The sequence below is a fragment of the Schistocerca americana genome, chromosome 2 (assembly GCF_021461395.2).
Source record: "Schistocerca americana isolate TAMUIC-IGC-003095 chromosome 2, iqSchAmer2.1, whole genome shotgun sequence".
Taxonomy (NCBI): Eukaryota; Metazoa; Arthropoda; class Insecta; order Orthoptera; family Acrididae; genus Schistocerca; species Schistocerca americana.
This window is the reverse complement of record NC_060120.1, coordinates 956640953-956665834: the sequence shown is the minus strand read 5'-3', so window position 1 is coordinate 956665834 and position 24882 is coordinate 956640953.

The following is a 24882-nucleotide window of genomic DNA, read 5'->3' as shown; positions in this document are numbered from 1 at the left end:
GCGGTTTAGTTCGCGTGCCGCGTCCAACACGGCCCACATGCCTCGCGTAAATCAATGTGTACGCTGTGCGCTATACATCTCACAACAGGTGTCTGCCGCTAACAATAGACAATCGTTACCGCAAATCAGTCGTACTTTGGAAAAGAAATCGTGAGTCCTTCCAAAGTACTGTCTTGCAGCTGCCTATTTCTTAATGTTGTAAATATGTTTTTACCTTCTTGTTGGAAGCAATATACACTCTCGGTATCAATTTTGTTTTTCAGTTTCCATATCCCTACATAATTCAATACATGAAACATCATCTCGGCTGCAATTCTGCTTAATCGTTTTTTTGGTCCAGGGAGAAAACCAGGTGAGTCACTTTTATCGTGAAGCTTGCAAAAGGAACTTTTAATTTCAAAATCCGCGAATGATTCTCACGTAGAATTATTATTTCGAATAAAGTTAAATATTTAAGTCTTATGTGTATTGAACGAAATAGTGCTTAATGTGTCTAACAGAAATAACGTGAAAAAAACGATAATTTCCCCAAACAACAACTTTTTTAGGAAAAATGCAGGTAAATTTCCTGAAATAAAAAGAGGACGAGACACATAAGGTACTCCCGATTTTGGTTGTATGACTGCACGGCCGTATTACTATATCTGAGAACACACTGCATTTCAACAAATTACAATAGGGTTCAGCAGACTTGGATGTGGTGGGGATGTGGAGGGCTGGCGGGGAAGGGGAGGGGGGGGGGGGGAAGTGAAGGTACGGCGGACCCAAGGAGGTAACAATAACAGCATCATCACAGTTCAAACAAATACAACACTTAATATAATAAAGTATCAAGCAGAATGTGGCAACACAAAATACTGCAGCTTAATCTGGGTTTACACTAGCAAGTCGCTTGCAGAAATTATTGCTGCAAGTTATTGCGAGTCGCTTGCAGCTGTGTTTACGCAGCAGTGCAAGAATTAAACAAGATTCTTCCACAAGTTCTTTGGCAAGAAACTTACGTCAACAACTTGCTGATACTGTTGACATATGCTTTCAGTACCACTACGAGTATCAGCTGAAGTATAAAATGACAAGAAGGCGGGTTGAGATATGCTGCAGCTCTTGTAATTGTAACGAAAAACGTGAAAAAGAAAAGAGAAGTATTTGGATTAGAGAGTGGATAACGAGGCGATCGCAAAATTGCGCCTATAATAACCATTTGCAAGAACCTAGTATCGAGAGCATGGATACTTTTGAAAACTTTAGCAGAATATCCTCAAATGATCTGGAGTATTTGTTGACGTTAATAGCTCACGTCATATCAAAATGAGACACAAACTTCCGTACTGCTATTTCAGCAAAGGAACGTTTGCTAGTCACTGTACAATTTATAGCTACAGGTGAGCTACGAATAAAATAGGCATTTCATTTATTTATGTGAAACATAAAACCAAAAAACTTTTGAATTTTGAAATCTTTTCTTTGTATGAGACTCGTGCAAGTCCCTAATGTACTTGTTTCATATTCCCGTCAGCACGATTTCTGTAATCGTACCCGATGTATGTAGAGCCATTTTTGACGTGTTGCAAAGGGAAAATTATTTGAAGGTATGTGAAAACACAACGACGAAATTAAATTTTTATTGAAATAAACTGCATTTTACAGAATGATATGCTTGTAAAAATGTTTTTTTTTTCTAATGCTCATAAAATGGAAAGTGATAAGCTAATTAAATAGAACATGTAATAATTACACATCGTCTTTTTCTAGACTCCTAAAACAACAAGCGAGTGGATGCAGGTGGCAACGGGTTGTGTCCTCAAGTTACGCTACTTTCTCTGTACTTCTTTCACAGATCTGTCGAATATCGACGAAATTTCATTTAATGCGTTCATCTTCTTCACTCTGTCCTTAAAGTCCGGGTTATGCACGTTCCATATTTCGGGATAGCTCTCCACGGCTTCAATAAAATGTTCTGTATCCTGCTTCATCCACTCCCGTTTCTCCTCCATTTCTGAAATTTGTTTACATATAATACGTAAGATGGTTGCATAAAATTAAGTCACCGCATTAAGTAAAATGTTAAATATGAGTGTTATGTAGACGACATACTTACTATAGCTTGCGCTTCCCACTTGCAGGAAATAGAAATAAATCCTAAAAGCTGCAAGTTACTTGCAGATACTTCTTGTGTAGTGTTCACACTGGAAGCGGAAAACGTGCAGTAAATCACTTCCGCAATAAATTTCTATGGTCGCAAGTCGACTTGGCGATATGTTTACACTCGCAAATCACGCGGAAAGTTCCTCCGCGCAAGTAAATTGCTGCAATAACTTGTTAGTGTAAACCGAGCATTAGTGAATCAATGGGGTTACAGTAAAGAATCACTATCAGACAACTACAGCTGTTTGAATTATGTCTCATAAATGGTAGAAGCTTCTACTTAAATTCAATATTATTTACATTTGTTAAGTTAACGAATTTAACAAACGTAAAGCCAGTCAAATTCAGAATCTTATAAACTTTGGTTGAAATCAGTTACTATCTACATCAACAAATGAAGAGTTCAGCTCTTAAAAACTTTAAATGATACAACAAGTTTACTGTTACCAGTCACTGTTTATTTATCTCTACGATGCGTTTCAAAGGTTTAGACCTCCATCATCAGGTGGATTTACCTTTGTTGATATGACATTTGTATGTGTGTGTTGTGTTACGATTTTTGGAGGAACTTGTGGCACTGTCTACTGGAGAAACAAAACACTATTTTAAAACGTGGTTTTGGGTTTCTTTTGACACAAAATTATACGTGTATCTTACGGTAAACATAAAATAAGTAAAATAAAGTACCGCCAGTGGTCACAGGTTCCTTTCACTGTCGTAACACATCACATGTATGCTATCATATTTTGTAAACAAATATGGCGTCGGTAACTATTGGCTGGTTGTATCGTATAGCAGAACAGAAAATACAGTCACAAAGTACAAAGAATATATCTCCTAACAACATTACTACAGAATAAATTTTTTAAAGGATTTGGAGGTGTTATTTGAGGTGTTGAATACATTCGTTGGAATAAATACTTCAGGTGGTTTATAAATCCGATTTTGACAAGTTAAAACAGCTAAAACTTCATACTCATCTATACAATCAGGTGAAGTGTTACAAACTTTAAGTACAATAATCATATTGGCTACAGTGGTAAAATTATACACAAATAACAATTTTGGTTGGGATTCATAAAGAGATATGAAAGGTTGTAGGCAGAGGGGGAGAAAGAGAAAGTGAGAGGGAGAGAGAGGGTGGAGTGATTGTATGAGAGCAAACTTCACAAGACAAGTGGTTTTAAGATTATATCTGTCACATGTAATAACTGCTTAAAGGTTGCGGTAATACATTGGTTAATGCTTAAAAATATGCAGATGGACGTGCAGTTTGTGCCAGTAGTTGATGTACTCATAGATTCAAGCTGACAATGGGTACAACCTGTTGGTGCGGTGATACATCTGCAAATGAGGTCAATCTCTTGTACACTCGGGGGCAGCTGGCCGGTGGGGCCAAGCAGTTCTAGGCGCTTCAGTCTGGAACTGCGCGACGACTACGGTCGCAGGTTCGAATCCTTCCTCGGAAATGGATGTGTGTGATGTCCTTAGGTTAGTTAGGTTTAAGTAGTTCTAAGTTCTAGGGGACTGATGACCTTAGATGTTAAGTCCCACAGTGCTCAGAGCCATTTGAACCATTTGAACACTCGGGGGCTGTTGTGGTAACGTAACTAAATATTTATGGTAAATGTGTGTGTGTGTGTGTGTGTGTGTGCTTTGCAATTTTTAATGACGTAGGCAGTTGCTGAAAACAGAGATGATACTATTGTAAATATCGTCATTTTTGTCATTTAAGATGGATTCAGGTTGTTTTGTTTGGTGTTTGTATATTTGGAAGTGTTTCAAGGATGTCTAGTTTCCTGCCTTTTGGTTGGATGTTTAGGATGCTTAAAAACAGTTGAATGAAGTTACTTAGTAAACATATTCATTATTAAATTAAACAACATTAAATGAGATACAATAATAACACAATGTTTAAGTAAATGACTTAGTTGGCCAAGGCTCCGTATGAACCCACAGTGATGTTGCAGCCAGGTAGGGTGCCGATGCAACTGCCCGGGAAACAATGTCCGGGTCCGCTCGGTGAAGAAAGTTGACAACTGGATAGACCAAATAGAGCACCACCGAAATCAGGATTGTTTGACAACAGGGACTGACCGCTCACATCTGGCAGGGGATGGCCACAAATCCACTTCCCGAATTGGTGCTCACAAGCTTATTCCCGAGACATAGCCCGGCAGGCACAAACAGCGGATGCGGACGATGGCCGTCCAAAAAACCCACCTGCCCCAACAGGCTCGCGGCTTCTCCGACTAACAGCGCAGCGCTCCGTGGCCACTTTGGTCACGCCTCGGTCCTTCCTCCGACCCCTTACTGCTACTGTATGTAACTGGACGCATCTCTTTACTGTATTTACTTATTCTTTAATCATTTCCGCTCCTGCCCAGCTTTCCTATGACGGCAGTTGCTGCAGCACTCTGTAGCCGACCTCTCCTTACCATTGTGTACGAAGTAGAAGCCAACACTCACATTTGCACACAGACCTACTTTAGATACAAACTGATTCCGCACTGGAGGAATGGATAGAAGACTAAGGACCTTAAACGCTTAGTGTTCTTAAAGCCACAATCAGCAGCAGCAGTGGCGATGGATTGGCCACAGAAATTCGGTAACACGGACTTCCCTTTCACAGGGCCTGAATCCGTTGTATTTCTGGTTGAGGGAACATTTAGAGCCATTGGTGTACGTCCAACTCATCGATAACTTGCAGATGTTACAAGAGTGTGTGACCAATGACGAATGGCGTCAGGTGCATGTGAAAGAGTGCGTGATTCAATGCGAAGAAGGTCTGAAGTATGTATCAGAATGCGTGGTAACCACATGCAACACAGCTTGCATTGTCTAGTAACTGACACATGAGAACGAGATGAAAGCTACGCCCATATGTCAACAGCTACTCAATATTTTTTTTATTATAGGAATTTTTTTCTAGTTTCGAACAGAGCTACCTCCTGTAGGAATATGTGACACCTGTATGACTGCTGTCATAGTAGAATCCAAAGCGAACAGTGTTGCATACTCGTTAACGATTTAAGAAACACTACGACCAAAGTGACACAAGTACACAAACATAAAAACTCATGATATACCGCAAGGAACACCGCTTTCCGCAGATTGATCTGACATTGACTAGTCTTCTGTTATAGACAGATGAATAGTGTCAAATTAGCCTAAAGTTGCAGACTGGTCAGTGTCAAATCAACCCACGGAGAGTAATGTTCTGAGTGATATACAGGGCGAGCATAGAGTATTTCTCTGCTTACAAACAATTATTCCTTAGGAAGTATGCTACATACAGCTATGTGGTTTGTTGCAAAAGATAGCTTAACTCATCAGATTTTTTACGGGTACACTTCCGTATGTCCTCTACTTGTTTCTCATAGAATACCTAGGTGATATTCAATTTATCTCAATGTCTTTGTCAACATATCTTCCATTATCGCCTCAGCAGTATTTGCACTGTCAGAGTTTGCGCATCAGGAGCTGGACGACTGTATACTTTATCCTCAAAATAACACCACAATGTAAGTCTAGAGAGTACACATCTGGTAAACGTGGTGTCCATTACGTTGAACCGTATCCGCCCATCCTTCTGTCCGGAAAGTTTTCATCCAAGGAGAAGCGAACAAAAGAAGCCTCCTGTTTGATGGCGCACCATCCTGAAACGCTACTCATGGATGAAATTCCTGAAACTGAGATGCGACATAAAGTTCCAATATATCAACGTAAACTGTGACCTCAGCAAAAAAAAGGTAAAGTAACTGTGTTGTCCATTAATCCTTTGAGCACCAGTGGTTTCTGTCTGAAATCACGATCTGATAACTTTTCTTTAATTACCAATGCCTTCAGTAGGAAACCAGCGATGCTGTTGCAAGACAGACACATCTAGTGGAAGACTGATGTACTTCTACAAATGTAGTGCATTACTGAAGTCGCTTACAACGTCCAGAGCTACGGTCGGTGCAATGCAATGAACATTAACGAATAAAATGAAAAAAAAGTGGTCAGCACGTCTGACTGTCATGCAGCGGACCCGGGCGCGATTCCCGACCGGGTCATAGACTTCCTCTCCTCAGGGACTGGGTCTTGTGTTGTCATCATCGTTTCATCATTGATACGCAAGTCGCCCTTTGTGGGGACAACTGAAAAAACTCGTCGGCCGAACTTACCCAGGTGAGGATTCCCAGTTATCAATGCCACACGATCATTTCATTTCAGAAACGGTAGACACAGGTTGAAGTTTGCGTTAGATATTAAGGTCTACAACCCCATGGCGAGAAGATTCTAAGCCATTGCAGTCAAAAGATACGGCCATTCGTGTCCAATATTTCGTTTTCTTGCCAGCATCAGTATCAGTAACAGGCAATAATCATCGAAATTCTCGATTCCCTGAATGGATGACTGTTTATATACATAATGTAGTGACAGCTTCTGCAACCGAATGTAACAGGATGACCAAATGTAGTGGGAAGAGGTAGAAGGCGCTGTATTAAGACTCATCTGAGCTTTCCAAGTGATTTATTATTTCCAACTACTGTGCCCCCATTCCTCTCGATCTGCATCACTGGGTCCCGCAATACTGAGGATATCACTTCATTGTCTGCGAAATGGCTCGGCACGGAATGGCTGCCTCAGTGACCCATGCACGCACTGTGTGTCGGCCTTGTACTGGTTGTGGGACACCGGCAGTCGACTCAGCTGTCGGCGTCCCTGCGGACTCAGCGATGCTCGGTGTGAGCCGCAGGTGGCCAGCTGCATGCTTCTCGCCATCGTGGGTGAGATCGCGGCGACAACAAGCGCCCGCGATCCGGAGTCCGAATCTGCGGCCCTCGCCTCAGGATGCCTCCGGCATGTGTTGGAAGCCAGGACGACAGCCTGCGGTAGCGAGCCGTGGAGTGGCCCGCCGCTGGCTGGCTGTGGACCCCGAGTTGGCCTCAGAGGGTCGGATCAGCGACCCGCCATGGACTGGAACGCTGGCGCCCCATCTGCTGCTGCATGTAGCTGGTGGTGTGACACGCCCTGCCGTCCAGGACAGCTGCCACACTTGAATGAATCAAGCTGGAAACCTGCATCTATTTATATGCGGCTGTGTGCCTCTGTTTTGCCACACACGCCACTTCGAGTCACGTACTCATGACATGCTAGGATGGCCAGTGGGCCCCTTCTGTCTGTGATTTGCGACTTGCAAAACCGCTACATATACTCTTTCAGCAATTTGACGGCCCTGTGGCCTCTATTCTAGTTCACAACTGTTGATATGTGTAACTCTTTGGAATCCGGCCTGCACCTGGCTGTAACTTGTGCTCTGAATATTGCACAAAACTAACTTTCCCTGTCCTAAATGGTGGTGCCGTTACAATAACTAACTTTGTGTGGAAACCTCGATGCCTGAGTCCTACTCACACTTATCCGGATTATTACGGATGACAATGAGCGACCGCATCGAAGAACACAGGTGGAGTAGCTCTTAGAACGAGAGGATATTCGGTGAATGGAATGGCCTCCCTTTCACTCGACATGAACCCCATAAAACACGTATGGGATGCGGTGAGGAGACGCACGCCCTACCACAGGAACGCCTTACCAGCCTTGTGGCCAGCATGGGAGCACGTTACAGAGGGTACACTGCGGTTTGTGGTGATCACATTCCTTGTTAAGAAATAGGTCCAAGTTTCATCGAGCACTGCTATTTGGCAATGACGTATCAAGCGAAAATTACTTTCGTCCTTATAGACTAGTGTACAACAGGCAATTTGGAAACACACACACAAATGGCGACTGTGTAAGGTTACGAGGGTAAACTGCACTTCGCCAAAACCAGCTGCTCGTGTGAAGTCACAGTGACGGCAACACAAGTAAGGTGGAAAATGGAGTTGTGTTTTTATAAATTTGTGGCTGTGGCACTTGATATGGGAAAACGTACAGCTAGATACAGGACAAGATGCTACTTATCGTAAGCAATGCTTCACGATTACACGTACTATGGACCTTCACAATGAATACTGCCTTGAGACTCTCTTGGATGCGTTCAACAAATTCGGCACACAACTGTACAGGAACATGGTGCACTCGAACAACCCCTTCATCATAAATCTGCGAAACTACGATCACAACCATAGGAGGAAACGTAATCGCCCAAAGACACTACTTACTAGGAAGTGCTTATGGAAAATCGTCTCTGTTATGCTACTGGATTCGTGATTCCCTGTCAGAGAGGTCACAGTTCGTAGTAACAGACGGAAAGTCATCGAGTAAAACACCAGTGATTTCTGGTGTTCCCCAAGGTAGTGTTAACGCCCTCTGTTGTTCCCTATCTACATAAACGATTCAGGAGACAATCCGAGAAGACGTTTTAGGTTGTTTGCAGATGATGCTGTCCTTTATCATCTAGCAAAGTCATTAGGAGATCAGAACCAACTGGGAAACGGTTTAGGTAAGATGTATGGTGTCAAAATAGGCAACTGACCCTAAAGAATGAAAAGTGTGAGGTCACGAACACGAGTGCTAAAAGGAATCCGTTAAACTTCAGTTACACGATAAATCAATCAAATCTAAAGGACATAACTTCAACTAATTATCTAGGAAATACAATTTCGAACAACTTAAATTGGAAAGAACACACAGGAAATGTACGAAAGCGAACCAAAGACTTCGTTTTATTGCCAGAAGACTTAGAGGACTGTCTACACTACGCTTGTCCGTCCACTTTTGGAGTACTGCTGCGCGGTGTGGGATCCTTACCAGATAGGATTAACGGAGTACATCGAGAAAGTTCAAAAAAATCAGCACGTTTTGTGTTATCGAGAAATAGGGAAGGCAATATGTCGGACATGACACAGAATTTGGGGTGGATGTCGTTAAAACAAAAGCGTTTTTTGTTGTGGCGGGTCCTTCTCACGAAATTTTGATCACCAACTATCTCCTGCGAATGCGGAAATATTTTGTTGACGCCAATCTACATGGGGAGCAACAACCATCATCCGGAGCGGGAAGGAGCGCCTGGTCCCCGGCACGAATCCGCCCGGCGGACTTGTGTCGAGGTCCAGTGAGCCGGCCAGTCTGTGGATGGTTTTTAGGCAGTTTTCCATCTGCCTCGGGAAAGGCGGACGGGTTCCCCTTATTCCACCTCAGCTACACTATGTCGGTGATTGCTGCGCAAACAACGTAGTCGTACGCGTACACCACCATTACTCTACCACGCAAACATAGGGGTTACACGCGTCTAGTGTGAGACGTTCCGTGGGGATGGGGGGTGGGTCCACCGGGGGCCGAAACACACAATAACCCTGGGTTAGGTGTGGGGCGACGGAAGGGTGAGGTGGACTGCGGTAGTCGTCGTGGGGTTGTGGACCACTGCGGCTGCGGCGGGGACGGAGCCTCTCTGTCGTTTCTAGGTCCCCAGTTGACATACAACGATCATCATAATATAATAAGGGAAATCATAGCTTTTACCAAAAGACATAGGTATTCGTTCCTTCCGCGCGCTGCATTACGTGGCGATAAAAAGAAAGGTTCAAATGGCTCTAAGCACTATTGGACCTAACATCTGAGGTCACCATTGCCCTAGACTTAGAACTACGTAAACCTAACTAACCTAAGAACATCACACACAGCCATGCCCGAGACAGGGTTCGAACCTGCGACCGTAGCAGCAGCGCGGTTCCGGACTGAAGCGCCTATAACCGCTCGGCCACAGCAGCCAGCACGTGGCGATCACACACCCTGTTAAGAAACGTGTCCCTTCCCTTGTAATATCCAGGGGACCTTCACAATTCGCAGTGACTTCAGTGTAATTTTTGCCAGGCACTTATGTGTGATTTGCAGAGTAGCCATGTAAATACAGATGTAGATGGAAACTCTTAACCACCCACGGCAAGCTCAAGGTACGCAAACGAAGCAAATATCGGTGAATCCCTGCATCTCAGCAAAACTTACCTGCACTACCAGCTGAAAGCACACGGCTGTCCATCCGGCAACAGCAGTGAAGCCAATTTGCACACTAAAAACAAACACAGCCCACATAAACTTCACATTTGCGAAAGATTTATGACTAATCGACCACTCATTTAACAACCGTGACATGTTACAGATACGCAGACGCTGTAGCTGGCACAAGAGACATGGCCGGTGCTCAGACTGAGCAGCACTTCTCATCATTTCAGACCGATACTTTTTATGACGAACCTATGACATTGGTACTGAGCATTGCACGAAATCCAGTGACTAACCATACCATAACGCTTACATGACCTTTCGCAACAAGCAAGAAAGTCCGCTAATACTCCTGCTACCCGCGAAGACTGTCGCAGAGGCCTTTCTCTTGACGCTTGCCTCGGCAATTTTTCCCCCTCTGCCTTGAAACCCGTTTCTCGTCAAAGGCTTTCGTCCTCTATGGCCGCGTGTTAGTGGGTAATCGTACCCAGACGCACAGACAACGTTACAGACCCGCATCCTGTGAACCACTCCATTAAAATCAACGCAGAGATGGTGGTCAACATACCGGTGCGGGCGTGGAGGTGCTCCACTCTTTATTACTGTGAGGGGGTGGAAGTTTACACTGGTCTGCACTCATACTGCAAATGAGTACAGTGCTATATGAAAACACGGACTGTTACTTTTCACTTATCGAGTTAGCCTCCGTAACGACTTGGCCCATCAGCCGCCAGAGTGCAGCACTGCGCCGCTACGACCTCCGGCTCGCCTCGCCCCGCTGGGACACACGTCATAAAACACCCCCGGCTAGCGAGGGCAGGCCAGTGCAGGAGATGCACTCCCGCGACGCCTGGCATGGTGCCACTGACCTGGCGTGGCTGCGAATGTGTGTCGCGGCTCTCCATTAAAGCTAATGAATGCAGATGTTCCCTTCTTTATGGACCGCCGGAAATTTCACCGCACCATTCAATCGTCGCTAATCTCTGCGTTTCCATTTCTGGCAATCTTGTTCATATCTCAAGCCTTTTAGCTTCTCTCCCCATTGCTGCCTTTCATTTATACTACCGATCATTAGTTTCAATAAACCTAATAACTGAGTTTAATTTCCCATATAGCTATATAGTATACTACGGCTACAGTTAAGTAAGCAAGGGAATAGTGCAACACTGATAAATATCTCATTTTTATGTGACCTAAGTCGAAATAAGGCGCCGGGAGCAGACAACATTCCATCAGCCCTACTGGTAGCTTTGGGAGAGCCAGCTATAACAAAACTCTACCATCTGGTGAGCAAGATGTATGAGACAGGCGAAATACTCTCAAACTTCAAGAAGGATATAATAATTCCAATCCCAAAGAAAGCACGTGTTGACAGATGTGAAAATTACCGAATTATCAGTTTAATAAGTCACGGTTGCAAAATACTTACACGAATTCTTAACAGACGAATGGAAAAACTGGTAGAAGCCGACCTTGGGAATGATCAGTTTGGATTCCGTAGAAATGTTGGAACACGTAAGGCAATACTGACTCTATGCCTTGCCTTAGAAGATAGGTTAAGGAAAGGCAAACCTACGTTTCTAGCATTTGTACACTTACAGAAAGCTTTTGACAAAGTTGACTGGAATAATCTCTTTCAAATTCTGAAGGTGGCAGGGGTAAAATACAGGGAGCGAAAGGCTATTTACAATTTGTACAAGAACCAGATGACAGTTATAAGAGTCGAGGGGCATGAGAGAGAAGCAGCGGTTGGTAAGGGAGTGAGGCAGGGTTGTAGCCTATCCCCGATATTATTCAGTATGTATATTGAGCAAGCAGTAAAGGAAACAAAAGGAAAATTTCGTGTAGGAATCCATGGAGAAGAAATAAAAACTTTGAGGTTTGCCGATGATATCGTAAGTCTGTCAGAGACAGCAAAGGACCTGTAAGAGCAGTTGAACGGAATGAACAGTGTCTTGAAAGGAGGATATAAGATGAACATCAACAAAAGCAAAACGATAATAATGGAATGTAGTCTGATTAAATCAGGTGATGCTGAGGGAATTAGATTAGGAAATGAGACACTTAAAGTAGTAGATGAGTTCTACTATTTGGGGAGCAAAATAACTGATGATTGTAGAAGTAGAGAGGATATAAAATGTAGACTAGCAATGGCAAGAAAAGCGTTTCTGAAGAAGAGAAATTTGCTACCATCGAGTATAGATTTAAGTGTCAAGACGTCTTTTCTGGAAGTATTTGTATGGAATGTAGCCATGTATGGATGTGAAAACGGAAGATAAATAGTTTAGACGAGAAGAGAATAGAAATTTTCGAAATGTGGTGCTACATAAGAATGCTGAAGATTAGATGGGTAGATCACGTAACTAATAAGGAGGTACTGAATAGAATCGGGGAGAAGAGGAATTTGTGGCACAACTTGACTAGAAGAACGGATCGGTTAGTAGGAGACGTTCTGCTGCATCAAGGGATCACCAGTTTAGTGATGGAGGGAAGCGTGGAGGGTAAAAATCGTAGAGGGAGACCAAGAGATGAATACACAAAGCAAATTCAGAAGGATGTAGCTTGCAGTAGTTACTCGGATGAAGAAGCTTGCACAGGATAGAGTAGCATAGAGAGCTGCGTCAAATCAGGCTCTGGACTGAAGACCACAACAACAACACGTGTTTGTTTTCATCTGCATACTATATCACCCAGAACAGTGTTCTCTACATGCAAATCATCTGAAATGTTACCTGTTTAAGGAATGAATGCCCATTCCATGGTTCGCTATTGATCCCAGTAGTACTGTGAAGTCCGCAGTCTGCTTCAAGTAGTACGAGGGTTGCCCAGAAAGTAATGCACCGCATTTTTTTCTCAGTCGAAAACAATGCTACGAATGCGAAATGTTACTAATATACTATATGAAGTCTGCTCAGCGAGCGCGCCAAGTTTCTGTTACTTCCGACAGATAGCGTAGCTGCAGGGCAGTTTCAAAATGACATCTGTAGGTGATGTAATTTACAAGTAACGTGCTATCATTGAGTTCCTCACTGCAGAGAAAGAAACTGTGACAAATATTCACAAATACTTATGCCAGAGTCTATGCTGGCATCTGCTATCGACAGAAGTATAATTAGTCACTGGGCACGGAGGGTGAGGTCATCAGAAGGTGGTTTGGCGTGTAATGTTATGTAAGCCTCACTACCCCTTTTTTTTAACTAATTTGTGCCTTATTTTATTCTGAGGAGCTCAGTAATGTATGTAAATGTCGTAAATGTAAATTTGATTCAAAAAGTACTTGAAGTGAATTGAAGCGCAGCTGGACAGCAAGAAACTCTTTAGCGCGCAATCCCCGCGAGGATAGTAGTTGTGAATCTTTGAGTGTGGACTCTAAAAAAAAGATAATTGGTTTATTAAAAAAAAGAGGACTGTTAATCTGTATCTTGTGGAAAGAGGACGTGTTGGTAGGCCGTCGCTCAGAACGTATTGTTACGTTTAATTGCAATTGCTATTTCAGTTATAAGACCGAGTAAAGTATGTGTAAGAGCTGCCAAACATTTTTGTATACAAATTTTCTGGAAGTGAAGAATAGAAATATCGTGTATTTGGGAAAGGAAATGAACTTCATTGTCGTCGCCGGCTCTCAATGGATAGAATTGTAAGTGTACAAAGTTCACTAAAATACAGGAAAGGAAATGCATTCTCTATAGTTTTCATTCAATATGTAACAACCTCTCATCATTTCTTAATTGCAGTAATTGGATTCTGTTCTTGTATAATAGTACGGTGCTGAACTCCATTGGCGAATTTTGATGCAACAGGACGAGTAGTTTGAAGGAAGTTTGTGTACCAAACAACCTCCTTTTCTCACGAAAAGCATGTTGCTGTTTGATCTTATTTACTTACAACACTCTCTCCAAACACATATATAAATATTCATGTTATTAAGATAAAAGTTATTTTATAGGCGAAGCCCCACGACTTGAAGCGGTCGGGGAGACCATGCACGTCTGTCTCACCTGACACACCTGACCCAGCCCCCTCGGACTTCCACTTGTTTGGGCCATTAAAGGATGCAATTCGTGGAAAACATTTTGAAGACGATGAGGAGGTGATTCACACAACAAAGCACTGGGTCCGCCACCAGGACAAGGATTGGTACCGACAGGGCACACACGCCCTTGTTTCGCGCTGGAGGAAGGCCATAGAACGGAATGGAGATTGCGTGGAAAAATAGAGAGCAGTGCATTATTTCCTGGGCAACCCTCGTAGTACGATACATACCATGTGGTTACGGCACTTCAGTTCCTTAGTGAAAGTTAACTGTGTGCACGTCGTTATTATTACTCGAAGAGTGGAGATATCAACAGGAAAACATGCCGCAATTGTAACACTCAGTCAAACATGTTTGTCTAAGGCCCAAATTGCAAAACAATGAGGCGTGTCTTTTGGGGGAGTACAATACCTTTCACCGACAGAAAACAACTAGTTGCAATAAGAAGTACCACGACCAAGACGACCTCGTAAAAGAACTAAAACGATGGCAAATTCATCGTAATTACTAGCAAGAGAATTAGGGTCAAAATAACAGCAAAAATACGAGCAGAATTCGCAGAAATGAACAAGAAACACCAATCTGTTGCAACGGTAAAAAGGAGACTGATTTACACAGGGCTGAAAGGATGTGTGACAGCGAGGAAACGCTTCTGAAGCCCGCAAATGAAAAGAAAAGACTCCAGTGGGCTACGAAATATAGTAAATGGTCACACGAAGTTGAAGAAATATAAGATCGAGACTCTTGGTACCAGAAGGAGCACATTCGTTTGTCGATCAGAAGAAGTAAGGACGACCCAGCAGTGCATTCTACCTATGGTTGGGGTTCGTTATGGTTTGTGAATGTTTTGCAGAAGATAAGAAAATAGAGTTGGCAATGTTGTGAAAATAGAAGGATATATGGACCAGAAGCATTCCACAGCGTAACGATATCGTGTCGCTTACCCTTAATATGGAAACGGTTCACATTACAACCGGATAATGACCCAAAACGTCGGTCGGTGTTCTATAAGAAGTACAAAGGCAAAACTGAAGGTACGAAGAGCTTTTGTGTCGCCATCACAAAGTCCTCATTGTAACCCTATTGAAACAGTCTGAGATGAAGTGGGCAGACGTATCTGGAAATTTCACGTAACAAGCTAGGAACATCTCTATGTGGAGTCACACCGACTGACAACACCTACATTAACTTATTTACAGCATGCCTTGAGTTTGTTAATCAATTATTAAATCCAAGGGAAGAAGGTGTCGTGAAAGTGAAATATAATTTTTCTGTTTGTATCACATATGTTTAATTGCGCGTCGTTATGTATTTGGAGAAGTGAAGTTTAGTTTGTGTTCATATTTGAAATATCCGATAACAGTCACGGTTCACTGAAATAAATGAGCAGTGCTGCATCTGATCCCCTTAGTACGGCTCACCTAATTAGAAGCACGTTCTAAACAAAAATGTCAACTTTTACTGTTCAAAAGTACCACTTCTGCCATTTTCTGATTACGTTTCCCCCATCCACCTGAAAGAAGGTAGATTAAGTCCTGCAACCAAAAGCTCATCTACCGACTTTTGTTCCTCAAATACATCAGTTTCCTACATACGTCTGCTATTTGTTTGAGATAGACCCTTTATTTTATTCACAGTTCTGTAACATCCCTGCACATCGAGCAGTATCAATCAGTATGGTAGGTAAAATATGGTTTTGGACTGTATCATAATATCTTGTCGTTGGGGTCTTTATTACGAAGACTTATTTAATGCAGCTTTCCAGGCCAGAATCTCTTGTATAAGATCTCTGCATGACTACTGAAACCTAATACTGTTGAAATTTCTTACTCTAGTCTAAAGTTGGTGTATCCCTACAATTTTTAACCTCACACTCTCCTCTACTGACTGTGCCCCGGTGTCTCAGACAGTGCCTCATCAACACACCCCATCTTCTAGTCATGTTCCATAAGTTTCTTTTCTCAGTGATTCCATTCAGCACTTCTTCATTAGTTAATCGTAGTACCCATCTAATTTTCAGCATTCGTCTGTAGCACCACATTTCAAAAGTTTCTACTCTCCTCCTTTCTGTCTTACCTGTATCTAAAAATAAACAAGATATGCTGACCTATTGTAATGTATGAGGGCGTGCTGAAAAGTAAGCCGGACTTTTTATGTGAAAACTCTTGAACATTTTTAAATAAAACAAACAGTAAACATTCTACGTCACTATTCTTCATGTCTTCTTCTACCACCAGAAAACTTGTAAGGTGCAATATTCTGTGGTTTACTTATTCTAGGATTGAAGACAACTGTATAAATTGAAATGACATGTTTAATATGGCAGTATTAGCACAAAAATACACGCTTCTACACAGTTTTCAATGTGACAAGAAACAGTTGTCAGCATAGCGCATCTCGTCAACATCAAAAAGTGAAATAATCCTCAATACAACAATGTTAAATATTAACTCTCAGAAGGTTAAATTATCCTAAACTCGACAATATCAAAGTTCCTTTACAAAATTGTTCCTACACTTACGTTTTGATGTTGATCAGTACTACGAAAATCGTCCGATTCTGGTTCAAAGTTCGGTACTATTTTTAGGATGACAATCAAGTCTACAGTGGGTGGTTAGTTACGTGACAAATTGAGCAAAAGATTACCCAAGGTCGCTCGAGTTTACAGTGGACGCAAGCTGGTGAACCAACAAGTTTACGCCTCTGCACACTGTATTTACCTTAAGCTGCGATGAGCTGTCGTTTGCTAAGCCGCTCTCTTCTGCTGAAATTCCTATAAAACTAATTACACTTTGGCTGAATTTTCCAGCAAAAACTTTCCCCATGTTTCTTCTTATGCGAGAGAACATGTACTTATCCCTAGTCTTAGAATATGATGATATACATGCACATGGTTTGAGAAGCATGTATATTATAATGCCCTCTCAGTTCTCGCAAGTACAATTAACTAACTGGCTGGTTCGTTTCTCCACAGTTGGAGCTAAACGATGCTGCAGGTAATTTCTAGCTGTTCTGAACGCAGTGTTCACACAAATTACTCATCTGCGTCATACAGAGCGTTATGTGCTCCATTCTGCACTTGACACCAGTTCAGAGAAGAGTCCCCCAAAATTTCCCTCTTGTCTTACTCATAGCCGAACTGTCTCCCCAACTGGGTTCTTTCGTTCTTCACGTCATGGCTTTTTTCGACCATTAGGAGCGTTCCTCTTATTTTGTGGAAACTCTCTCTACCAAACCCAAGGTCCCTACCACTAAACTGCGTCGAAACTTTGGCTCTTTTCTCCTTCCTAATGCGATCCACCGGTCGGACGTTTTGCACCCGTTCCAGACGCCTAAATGCATACACTGACTCTCTCACGTGTGTACCACTTGCTGGACATGTGATCGAAAATGCGTCACTGGTGTTTTTTCGTGTTCTATTTGGAATTCCGAAATGGAGTTTTCTAAAAGATTTCTTTCCTGTCCTCCCTCAGATGCGCCGCTATACTCGCTCTCCCCATCTGAGTCACTTGGTCGGTTGTTGACTTTCCACATGAGACACCTCTTTGAGTGGTTTCTATGGTACCCCCTGTAGCGCAGTCTTGCCTCTGCCCTAGTCTCTCTGAATTCCAAACTGAAACGCCTCTTGCTGCTTATTTCACCTTCCGCTCAAACATGCATTACAGGAATAGTGTGTTGATTACTGTCGATTGAGTGTCATCACTTTTTGTATTACATACTGGTAGGCAAATTGCTCATTACCGCCGAATTAAGTTAGCTGTCATATTCACCTTCCCATTGCGATGTATAAAGCTCTCATGTAAGGTGCAAATCTGACCTTCATTTATTCTGCTGCTTTACAAATTGAGAAATGTAGTGCATAACACGATGGTGTGTAACGTAACTACACTACTGGCCATTAACATTGCTACACCACGAAGATGACGTGCTACAGACGTGAAATTTAACCGACAGGAAGAAGATGCTGTGATATGCAAATGATTAGCTTTTCAGAGCATTCATACAAAGTTGCCGCCGGTGGCGACACCTACAACATGCTGACATTAGGAAAGTTTACAACCGATTTCTCATACACAAACAGCAGTTGACCGGCGTTGCCTGGTGAAATGTTGTTGTGATGCCTCGTGTAAGGAGGAGAAATGCGTACCATCACGTTTCCGACTTTCATAAAGGTCGGATTGTAGCCTATCGCGATTACGGTTTATCGTATCGCGACATTGCTGCTCACTTTGGTCGACATCCACTGACTTTTAGCAGAATATGGAATCGGTGGGTTGAGGAGGGTAATACGGAACGCTGAGCTGGATCCCAACGGCCTCGTATCACTAGCAGTCGAGATGACAGGCATCTTATCCGCATGGCTGTAACGGATCGTGCAGCCACGTCTCGATCCCTGAGTCAACAGATGGGGACGTTTGCAAGACAACAACCATCTGCACGAACAGTTCGACGACGTTTGCAGCAGCATGGACTATCGGCTGGGAGACCATGGCTGCGGTTACCCTTGACGCTGCATCACAGACAGGAGCGCCTGCGATAGTGTACTCAACGACGAACCTGGGTGCACGAATGGCAAAACGTCATTTTTTCGGATGAATCCAGGTTCTGTTTACAGCATCATGATGGTCGTATGCGTGTTTGGTGACATCGTGGTGAAAGTACATTGGAAGCGTGTATTTGTCATCGCCATAATGGCGTATCACCAGGCGTGATGGTTTGGGGTGCCATTGGTTACACGTCTCGGTCACCTCTTGTTCGAATTGACGGCACTTTGCACAGTGGACGTTACATTTCAGATGTGTTACCACCTGTGGCTCTGTCCTTCATTCGATCCCTGCGAAACGCTACATTTCAATAGGATAATGCACGACCGCATGTTGCAGGTCCTGTACGGGCCTTTATGGATACAGAAAATGTTCGACTGCTGCCCTGGCCGGCACATTCTCCAGATCTCTCACCAACTGAAAACGTCTCGTCAATGGTGGCCGAGGAACTGGCTCGTCACAATACGCCAGTTACTACTCTTGATGAACTGTGGTATCGTGTTGAAGCTGCATGGGCAGCTGTACCTGTACACGCCATCCAAGCTCTGTTTGACTGAACGCCCAGGCGTATCAAGGCCGTTATTACGGCCAGAGGTGGTTGTTCTGGGTACTGATTTCTCAGGATCTATCCACCCAAATTGAGTGGATATGTAATCACATGTCAGTTCTAGTATAATATATTTGTCCGATGAGTACCCGTTCATCATCTGCATTTCTTCCTGGTGTAGCAATTTTAATGGCCAGTAGTGTATGTTGGTGCGAGAGATTGCGTGTTCTGATCAAGTTTCGAATGCAAAGAGTTCGTCCACACAAGTAGCACCCTCTCTTCAGCAAGACAACGCCAGAACACACCTGAGCGTTACGACACCTGCAACAATCCGAGGGCCCCATACGATTTTCATCTGTTTCCAGGTCTTAATGCACACCTTTGATGATTTCACTTTGGTAGTGGAGAAGTGGTGCAAGCAAGAGGTGTGGTTGTGTTTCCATCAACAGAGTCATGGTGACGTTATCAACAAACAGGTCTCTCGTTCGAAGAAATGTGTTCGTCGCCAGGGTGATGACGTTCAGAAATGAGCTTGTACGCATGAAGAATATAGATTTAGAATGTGTGGATAAAAATCGTAGGTCAAGATAACTGAAATTCCTTTATCGATTACTAGTTTCAGCTCATTTGCGAGATATCTTCAGATCAATAAAAATTGTTATTCTTTCTATGTATATCAGTTGTACAGGATTAAGTAATAATTTTTATTCATCTGAACATTGCTCACCAACGAGCTAAAACTAGTAATCAGGAAAGGAATTTTGGAGATCACGAAGTAAGGTTTTTATCTACATATTTTTCGTCTGTATCATTTGACAAGCCAGCAGCTTGGACAGCGTCTTGTTGACAACGTGGGTACATGTCTTCGTGGGGTCGGCGCCACATTCGAAACCTAACATCAGCTCTTTCAATCTGAAAACGGGACGCATCTGACCATGCCACGGATTTCCACTCGTCTAGGGTCCAACTGACAGGGTCACGAACCCAGGAGAGGCGCTGCAGGCGATGTCGCGCTGTCAGCGAAGGCACTCGCGTCGATCGTCTCCTACCACAGCCCATTAACGCCAAATTTCGCCTCACTGTTCTAACGGATACTTTTGTCGTACGTCCTAAATTGACTTCTGCGGTTATTTCACGCAGTGTTTCCTGTCTGTTAGCACTGACAGCACTACGCAAACGCCGCTGCTCTCTGTCGTTAAGTGAAGGTCATCGGCCACTTCGTTGTCCGTGGTGAGAGATAATGCCTGAAATTTTGCATTCTCGGCACACTCTTGACACTGTGGATCACGGAATATTGATTTCCTTAACGACCTCCGAAATGGAATGCCCCATGCGTCTAACTCCAACTACCATTCCGCATTCAAAGTCTCTTAATTCTAGTATTGCGGCCATAATTACGTCGCAAACCTTTTCACATAATCACCTGGGTACAGCACCGTCAGTGCACTGTCCCTTTATAAGTTGAGTACGCAATACTACTGCCATCTGTACAGGGTTATTACAAATGATTGAAGCGATTTCACAGCTCTACAATAGCTTTATTATTTGAGATATTTTCACAATGCTTTGCTCACACATGCAAAAACTCTAAAAGTTTTTTTAGGCATTCACAAATGTTCGATATGTGCCCCTTTAGTGATTCGGCAGACATCAAGCCGATAATCAAGTTCCTCCCACACTCGGCGCAGCATGTCCCCATCAATGAGTTCGAAAGCATCGTTGATGCGAGCTCGCAGTTCTGGCACGTTTCATGGTAGAGGAGGTTTAAACACTGAATCTTTCACATAACCCCACAGAAAGAAATCGCATGGGGTTAAGTCCGGAGAGCGTGGAGGCCATGACGTGAATTGTTGATCATGATCTCCACCACGACCGATCCATCAGTTTTCCAATCTCCTGTTTAAGAAATGCTTCTGCTTTAGCCTTTTCCGTAAGATTTTCCAAACCGTCGGCTGTGGTACGTTTAGCTCCTTGCTTGCTTTATTCGTCGACTTCCGCGGCTACGCGTGAAACTTGCCCGCACGCGTTCAACCGTTTCTTCGCTCACTGCAGGCCGACCCGTTGATTTCCCCTTACAGAGGCATCCAGAATATTTAAACTGCGCATACCATCGCCGAATTGAGTTAGCAGTTGGTGGATCTTTGTTGAACTTCGTCCTGAAGTGTCGTTGCACTGTTATGACTGACTGATGTGAGTGTATTTCAAGCACGACGTACGCTTTCTCGGCTCCTGTCACCATTTTGTCTCACTGCGCTCTCGAGCGCTCTGGCCGCAGAAACCTGAAGTGCGGATTCAGCCGAACAAAACTTTATGAGTTTTTCTACGTATCTCTAGTGTGTCGTGACCATATGTCAATGAATGGAGCTACAGTGAATTTATGAAATCGCTTCAATCATTTGTAATAGCCCTGTATATGTGTGTATCGCTGTCCCATAACCTTTGTCAGCTTAGTGTACTTTTCAGCACTTCCTCGTAATATACTGTGTGTCCTGAATAGACTAGAATACGGGTATCACTTTTCGATACTGGCTATGTGAACCTACAGTGTGGATCTACTACATCACGCCATTCGACGTGAACATGGTGTGGGGCACGAAGTTTACCATGAGCTTTTACATACGAATGAATAGCATATCACCTCAACCGCAGAAGGTAGGTGAAGGTAACTTTTCTATAGTTTTTACCCTCTACAGCACACAAGTTATCCCCTGATGTCTTAACAGACGTGTTATCCCCTGTCACATCTTGTCAGTGTATTCCTCTCGTCATCGATTCTGCGGAGAATCTCCTCATTCCTTGCCTTACCAGCACAAGTAATTCTCAACGTTCTTCCGTAGCACCACATCTCAAATGCATCGACTCTCTTCTGTTCCCGTTTTCCCATATTGTATGTCCCACTGCCATGCAATGCTGTGCTCCAAAGGTACAGTCTCAGAAGTTTCTTCTTCAAATTAAGGGCTATGTTTTACTAGTAGACTTCTCTTGGCCAAGAATGTCCTTTTGCCAGAGCTAGTTAGCTGTTTTGTCGTCATTGCTCCGTCCATCTAGGGTTATTTTCCCGCCTAAATAGAGGAATTTCTTAGCTTAATCTACTCCGTGATCACCAATCCTAATGTTTAGTTTCTCGCCATTCTCATTTCTACTACTTCTAATCACTTTCGTCTTTCTTCGATTCAGTCTCACTCCATATTCTGTACTCGTTAGACTGTTCATTCCATTCAGCAAAACCTGCAATTCTTCTTCACCATCACTGAGGATAGCAATGTCATCAGTGAAACTTAACACTGATATCCTTTCACCTTGAATTTTAATCACACTCCTGGATCTTTCTTTTATTTCCTTCATTGGTTCTTCGACGTATAGATTGAACAGCAGAACGAAAACTACATCCCTGTCTTACACGCTTTTTAATCCGTGCGCTTCGTTTTTGGTCTTCCACTCTTACTGTGCCCCCCTTGGTTCTTGTACACACTGTATATTACCCATCTTTCACTGTAGCCTGCCCCTACTTTTCTCAAGATTTCGAATATATTGTACCGTTTTACACTGTCGAACCCTTTTTCTAGGTCGACAAATCCAGTGAACGTGTCTTGATGTTTCTTCAATCATCCTTCTATTATCAACCGTAACGTCAGAATTTCCTCTCTGCTGCCGTTACCTTTCCTAAGGCCTAACTGATCGTCATCAAACAGATACTTAGTTTTCTTTATCAGCCTCTGTGTGTTATTCTTGTCAACAACTTGGATGCATGAGCTGTTAAGCTGATTGTGCGGTATTTCTAGCACATGTCGGCTCTTGCAATCTTTGGAATTGTCTGGATGATGTTTCTCCAGATGTCTGATGCTATATCACTAGTCTCATACATTGTACACACCAGCCTGAGTAATTGTTCTGTTGCCTCTTACCCCAACGGTTTTCAAAATGTCAGTGGAATGTTATCTTTTCCTTTCTTCCCTATCGAATTCCTGTTTCTTCTTCTATCACGTCATCACATACATCACTTACGTCCTTCCATTCATAGAGACACTGAGTGAACTGTCCCCACCTATCCGCCCCTCCTCTGCATTTGACAACGGAAATTCCGTTGAACTCTTAATGTTACCGCCCTTGTTTTTAATTTCGCCGATGGTTGTTTTGATTTTTATGCCTCGTATGAGAAGAAGAAATATGTTCCAGCATAAGTCGGAATTCGACAGTGTCAGGATCGAAACTGCGATGTACCATATTGCTCTTACATTGATCTAGATCATATGAGTATCAGGTGAATATGGAATTCAAGGTTTCAGAAAGGCCACACTGTGCCATGCATTACCTCACTAGCCCTACGTGGCTAGCTCTCGAGACGACAAACAGTTCGACAGTTCCCTTGGCACTGCAGGACCATACAACTGTGACACAGACACTGAGTCAGGAAATGGTCTTGTTAGGACAAAGTACTGTATCTACATGGACATTGCGACTGTTGGGGACCGCCAAAAACTGCTAGAATGGCTACCATTGCTCTTCCTTCCCATAATTGGGCAAGGGAGAGAGAGAGAGAGAGAGAGAGAGAGAGAGAGAGAGAGAGACAGACACCAACGGTGGCATGGGTAACGACATCTCTGGACAAAAGAGTAGCGCCTCATCATCTTTACAGACATCTCGATTCTGCATACAGAGGCATGAAGGACGTATCCAGGTGTGGGGGCTCAAGGACGATGAAAGACGCAGAATCGTATTCATCATCGTCATATAGGCTCAGCACCAAATGTGATTGTATGGGGTGAATTGTACAAAGCATGATCGTCTCTGAATTATGTAAGGTTATGCCCTGTTGGAGTCTGCTATTAGGTGGCATGAATCCCGTGGTCCCACAGCTCGCTAAAAGCAGTCTGTTGTCCCTGCACATCGTGGACACGTAATCCACACTGCATGACTCTGGACAAGAGGGCCCAAGGCGGCTTCCTTTCAAAACACAGCCCAGCCAGTCTCTATCCCCCATCCCCAATGAGCGAGTTGTCGACCCATCTAACAGTGTGTGGGCACACTGTGTGGCGGACCCTACCATCCTGCATGGCTCTAAGCACCATGGGACTTAACATCTGAGGTCATCAGTCCCCTAGACTTAGAACTGCTTAAACCTAACTAACTTAAGGACATTACACACATCCATACCCGAGGCAGGATTCGAACCTGCGACCGTAGCGGTCGCGCGGTTCCAGACTGAAGCGCCTAAGCGCCTAGAACCACTCGGCCACACCAGCCGACTACCATCCTGCACTGATTGAATGTAGGACAGCGACAGCAAACCAACATTCCCGGACCACAGACCTGATTGCCATAAAATCGCCCACACAAAGGCGAACGGATCATGACAGACCCACTCAGCACGGGGTATGGGGGGGGGGGGGGGGGGGGGGAGAGGGGGAGGGGTTTGGTGGATTTCTCAGCCTGTGATGAGTGGCTTAATATCTGCCTGGCAGGTCCTTTCACATGGGGGCAAGTGGCTGTTTCGTGAACGGGGGTGCTGGACTGGCTCCACACAGTTTATGTCCCTACCACACTTCCCTCATTCTCCACAGAGTCCAACTTGCTTCCCATTTACCTGTACATGCAGTTTAATATAGGAAATTGTAATTAAGTATTCTTAATCACTGGTACTGATTCACATTTCATAATCCAGTGAGGATTAATTTATTCTA